The following is a 6,106-nucleotide window of genomic DNA, read 5'->3' on the forward strand; positions in this document are numbered from 1 at the left end:
CTCCTAATCTCTGTACTTACTGCCTACAACATGTCATAGAAGGGTTCTTCAAAAAGCTCATGGAGGGGCAGTCACTTTGATGTAGTAGTCAAGATGCATCTTGGGGTACCTGCATTCCCTATTGGAGTGCCTGTGTTTGAGTCCTTGCTCTACTCCTGATGAAGTTTCCTACAAATGCAGACCCTGGAAGCTGGGAGGTGATAGTTCAAGTAGTTAGGTCCCTGCCATCTACAAGGAAAATCTAGACTGAATTCCCAAGTTCCTGGCTTTGGCCTGGTCTAATCTAGGTTGTTGTAGGCATTTGGGGAGTAAAGTAATCATTGTTCTCTCTTTCTCTCTGAGAACACTCTGTCTCTGTCTCTTCCTATCTCTGTCTCTCTGCCTTTTAAATATTTTTCCCCCAGAAACCTTTTATTTAAGGCATTCATAAATACAACTTTAGGAACATAGTGATTATTCCCACTGTACTCACCTACCCACCCTTCTTCCTCCTCCCTCTCCTATTACAAGTAAATGTTTAAAAATGAAAAAATTTAAAACTAAAAATAAAATTAAAATAAAATTTTATAAATTAAAATATATTAAAATAAAATTTTATAAAATAAAATTAAAAGTATGATAATGAATTTAAAAGATTTTGGTGTAAAAATTTTTAAATCAATGCATATGAGGAGTTTCCAAAAAGTTCATGGAAAGGGAAAAGGTGTATTATGGAAAAACTGTATGGTTTCAAATTTTTTTTCAACAAATTGAACTTATCTTTTAATATTACTTCCTATGAACTTTTTGAAGTAAACCTGTAGGTTCAGCTATACCATTTGGATCCCATAATAGAAAATCAAACTGCTACCCCTGTCCCACCTCAATCTTATTAAAAGACCCTGAAAGTGGTGGTCTCAGAATGTCTAGTCAACACAGTAGGTGATCAATGAATCCCTGATAAAGAAATAGGAAGAGCAATTAGGATTAGAAAGAGCATAGATCTTAATTTCTTTTTTTTTTTCTTAAAATTTTTGATGACTAGAACAAAAATTATCTGAAACTATAGCTTCTAGAAGAACCACTTGTTCTTGCTTGTCTTGTACCTCTCTTCAAACTTGACCTTGGCCTCTCTTTGGGCCTTCCATTGAAGAGCAGGGCCTCTGAAGATACCCTTGTTGATCACAGTTTTGTCAAAGGGAATATCCATAGAATACTTGGTGGGTATGAGATGACTGTAGTTATAAATTTTCACAAGAGACTTGATCTTTGACCTCTTGGTGATTTTTTTCTTGCCCATGGCAGCTGTCAGTTTACGGGATTAGCAGTCAGTTCCAGCCACCAGAGCATGGCTATTCAAGGTGCCATCATCAGTGTTCTTCATGACAACAGCTTCGTGTTCTGAGTAGCATCTGGCCAGGACCAGCACCACTTTCCCCAGTTTCATGAACTTGCCCATTTTGATGGCAACCACTCTTAATTTCTTAACAGAACTTTTAAACTAGTTTTTGAATGATCAAGTACAGGATTGTGTGTGTTGAAATTCTGTGTGACCAAGGCCAAAAAACTGCCTCTAGGTCCAAAGAGATTCTCAAAACTTTATCTGTCTGGAGTGTGTTTTGATATTTTTTTATACTTCACAACACATATTTGAGAATATTATTATTTGAGGCTTTCTTGAGCTCCTGTCTTCTTTGGTTAGAATGAAGGATTCCAACTACATTCCAAATTACCAACCTTTTGTATGAGTCAATTTGTTCATTGATTGATATTAATGGATAATAAATTCTGTATTATGGAATAAACTGTGTCATGTTTAATGATCTAAATTCATATACAGGCTTAGCCTGTTTTATTAGACTTCATTTTATTATGCTTTGCAGATATTGTGTTATTTGCAAACTGAACACTTGTGGCAACTCTGCGTCAAGCAAGTTCGTGTATGCTATCGTTTTCAACAGTATATACTCATTTCATATGTCTGCACTACCTTTTGATGATTCTCGCAACATTTTAAACTTTTTCTTTATTATTATACCTGTGATTGTGATCTGTGATCAGTGATCTTTTTTTTTTTTTAAGAGTTATTTATTTGGGGCCGGTGCTGTGGCATAGTGGGTAAAAGGCACCACCTGCAGTGCCAGCATCCCATATGGGATTCGAGACCTGGATGCTCTACTTCCAATCCAGCTCTCTGCTATGGCCTGGGATAGCAGTGGAAGATGGCCCAAGTCCCTGGGCCCCTGCACCCGTATGGGAAAACAGAAGAAGCTCCTGGCTCCTAGCTTTGGATCTGCGCAGCTCTGGCCATTGCGGCCATTTGGGGAGTGAACCAGTGGATGGAAGACATTCTCTCTCTCTCTCTCTCTCTCCCCTCCCTCTCCTTCTCTCCTTGTGTAACTGTGACTTCCAAATAACTCTTTAAAAAAAGATTTATTTATTTATTTATTTAAAATCAGAGTTACAGAGAGATGGAGAGAGAAAGAGAGAGAGAGAGAGAGAGAGATCAATCTTCCATCTGCTGGTTCACTCCCCAAATGGCTACAGTGGCTACAGCAGGGCCAACCCAAAGCCAGGTCTTCCCACATGAGTGCAGAGGCCCAAGAACTTAGGCCATCTGTCTTCCACTGCTTACCCAGACCATTATCAGGGAGCTAGATTGGAAATGGAGAAGCTGAGACCTGAACTGGTGCCTATATGAGATGCTGGTGCCACAGGTGGCAACTTTACCTGCTATGCCACAGGGCCTAGTCCCTGATCAGTGATATTTGATGTTATTATTGTAATTGTTTTGGGGCATCATGAACTGTGACCGTATAGGATGGTGAACTTAATAAATGTTATCCTTGTTGTGACTACTCTCCAAATCAGCTGTTTCCCCATCTCTTACCCTCTCCTCTGGCCTCCCTATTTCCTTACATACAACAGTATTGACATTGAGCCAATTAATAACCCTACAGTGACCTCCAAGTGTTCAAGTGAAAGAAAGAGTCAGATAGCTTTCACTTTAAATCAAAAGCTTGGTGAGGAAGGCATATCAGAAGCAGAGATAGACCAAAGGCAAGATTTCTTGTGCCAAGCAGTTAAGTTGTGAATGCAAAGGAAAAATTCTTGACTGAAATAAAAAATGCTACTCCAGAGAACACACAGATGATAAGAAAGTGAACCAGTCTGATTGCTGATATGGAGAAAGTTTTAGTGCTTGAAGATCAAACCAGCAAAACATCTCCTTAAGCCAATGCCTATCCCAGGGCAAGGCCCTAACCCTCTTCAATTCTGTGAAGGCTGAGAGAGGTGAGGAAGCCACAGAAGACAAGTTTAAAGCAAGCAAAGATTGGTTCTTGAGGTTTAAGCCAAGAATCTATCTCTGAAACATAAAAGTGCAAGGGTCTACACAGAAGCAGCAGCAGGTTATCCAGAAGCTACAGTTAAGATAACTGATGAAGGGGCTGGCACCATGGTGTAGTAGACTAAGCCTCTGCCTGCAGCATCGGCATCCCATACGGGGGCTGGTTTATGTCCCTGCTGTTACTCTTCCGATTCAGCTCTCTGCTATGGCCTGGGAAAGCAGTGGAAGATGCTCAAGTGCTTGGGCCCCTGCATCCATGAGGGAGACCTAGAAGAAGCTCCTGGCTCCTGGTTTTGGATCATCCCAGCTCTGGCCATTGCAGCCATTTGGGGAGTGAACCAGTGGGTGGAAGACCTTTCTGTCTCTCCCACTCTGTGTCTAAAACTCTACCTCTCACATAAATGGATAACTAAATCTTAAAAAAAAAAAAAAAAGATAACTGATGAAGATGGCTAATCTCAACAGCAGATTTATAATGTAGAAGGAAACAGCTTTGTATTGGAAGAAGATGCAATCTGGAACTTTCACAGATAGAGAGAAAACAATGCCTGGCTTCAAAGCTTCAAAGACAAGACTGACTATTGTTAGGGGCTAATGCAGCTGGCAAATTTAAATTGAAGCCACTGCTTCATTACCAGTCTGAAAATATTGTGGGGCTTAAGAGTTTCGTTAAATCTACTCTGCTCTATAAATGGAACAACAAAACCTGGATGACAGCACGTCTGTTACAGTGTGGTTTACTGACTATTTTAAGCTCACTTGGAGAACCCACTATTCAGAAAAAAGATTCCTTTCAAAGTAGTACTGCTTATTCACAATGTACTTGGTTGCCCAAGAGTTCTGATGGAGTTCTGAAACAGGATTCATAGTGTTTTCACCTGCTAACACAGCACGTATTCTGAAGACTGTGGATCCAGAAGTAATTTTGACTTTAAAAAATTTATTTATTTGGGCTGGCATTGTCTGCTTGTGGTGCCGGCATCCTATATGGGCGCTGGTTCGCTTCCTGGCTGCTCCTCTCTTGATCCAGCTCATTACTAATGACTTGGGAAAGTAGTGGAAGATGGTCCAAGTGCTTGGACCCCTGCACCCATGTGCAAGACCTGGAGAAAGCTCCTGGCTCCTGGCTTTGGATTGGCCCAACTCTGGCCATTGCAGCCATTTGGGGATTAGCCAGCAACTAGAAGACTTTCTCTCTCTCTCACTGTCTCTCTCTCTCTCTCTCTCTCTCTGTGTCCATAACTCTGCTTCTCAAATAAATAATCTTTTGAAAAATTACTTATTTTTAAAAGCCAGCTCTGTGGCGCAGAGGGTTAAAGCCCTGGCCTGAAGCGCCGGCATCCCATATGGGCGCCGGTTCTAGTCCCGGCTGTTACTCTTCTGATCCAGTTCTCTATTATGGCCTGGGACAGCAGTAGAAGATGGCCCAGGTCCTTGGGCCCCTGCACCCACATGGGAGACCCAGAAGAAGCTTCTGGCTCCTGGCTTTGGAGCGGTGCAGCTCTGGCCATTGTGGCCATATGGGGAGTGAACCAGCGGATGGTTCACTCTCTCTGTCTCTACCTCTCTGTAACTGTCTTTCAAATAAATAAAATAAATCTTTAAAAAAATACTTATTTTTCTTTAAGAGGCAGAGAGAGAGAGAGGGAGAATATGAGCAAGTGCACTCCCATCTCTTGGTTCACTTCCCATGTGCCTACAAGAGTTAGACTGTGCTGACCTGAACCTGGGAGCTGGGAACTCAGTCCAGGTCTTCTCTATGATAGGTAGGGACCCAAGTACTTGTGCCATGACCTGCTGCCGTCAAGGGTGCAGATTAGCAGGAAACTGAAATCAGGAGTAGAGCCAAGACTGAAACCCAGGGAGTCTGATATAGGATATGGGTATCCCAAGTAATGTCTTAAAGGCTGGGCCAAACATCTGCCCTTAATTTTGACTTTTAAGTCTTACTATTTAAGGAATCTACTTTGTAAAGTGATAACTTCCATAGATAGTGATTCCTCTTAAGGATCTGGGGGAAGTAAATTGAAAATATTTTGGAAAAGATTCACTATTCTAGATGCCATTAAGAGCATTTGTGATTCATGGGTGGGGGCAGGGCATACATCAAAATATCAACACCAATAGGAGCTTGGAAGAAGTTGAATTCAGCCCTCTTGGGTGATTTGGAGAGATTCAGTATGTCAGTGGAACAGCAGATGGGTAGGACTCACAGAAAGCTAGGCTTAGAAGTGGAGTCTGAAGTTGTGCCTGAGTTGCTGCAATCTCAAGCTAAAATATCAGTAGATGAGCAGTTGCTCCTTATGAGAAAGCAAAGAAGGTAGCTCTTGAGATAGAATATACTAATGGTGAAGATACTGTGAAATTGAAATGACAACAAAAGGTTTAGAGTATTTATTAGAATACACTTAGTTGATAAACAGTGTGGCAGGGTTTGAGAGAATTGACTTTTTTTTTTTAATTTTTATTTATTTATTTTGACAGGCAGAGTGGATAGTGAGAGAGAGAGACAGAGAGAAAGGTCTTCCTTTGCCGTTGGTTCAACCTCCAATGGCCGCTGCAGCGGGCACATCTCGCTGATCCGAAGCCAGGAGCCAGGTGCTTCTCCTGGTCTCCCATGCAGGTGCAGGGCCCAAGGACTTGGGCCATCCTCCACTGCACTCCCGGGCCATAGCAGAGAGCTGGCCTAGAAGAGGGGCAACCGGGATAGAATCCGGCGCCCCGACCGGGACTAGAACCCGGTGTGCCGGCGCCGCAAGGCGGAGGATTAGCCTGTTA

At 42.1% G+C, this 6,106-nt stretch overlaps 1 pseudogene; it reads right to left on the reverse strand.

Annotated features, from left to right (window-relative positions):
• Positions 1 to 1,042: 1,042 nt before the first annotated feature.
• Positions 1,043 to 1,438, reverse strand: LOC133767594 (large ribosomal subunit protein eL27-like; annotated as a pseudogene).
• Between the last annotated feature and the right edge of the window lie 4,668 nt (positions 1,439 to 6,106).

This window comes from Lepus europaeus, chromosome 10 (genome assembly GCF_033115175.1).
Source record: "Lepus europaeus isolate LE1 chromosome 10, mLepTim1.pri, whole genome shotgun sequence".
NCBI classification, from domain to species: Eukaryota; Metazoa; Chordata; class Mammalia; order Lagomorpha; family Leporidae; genus Lepus; species Lepus europaeus.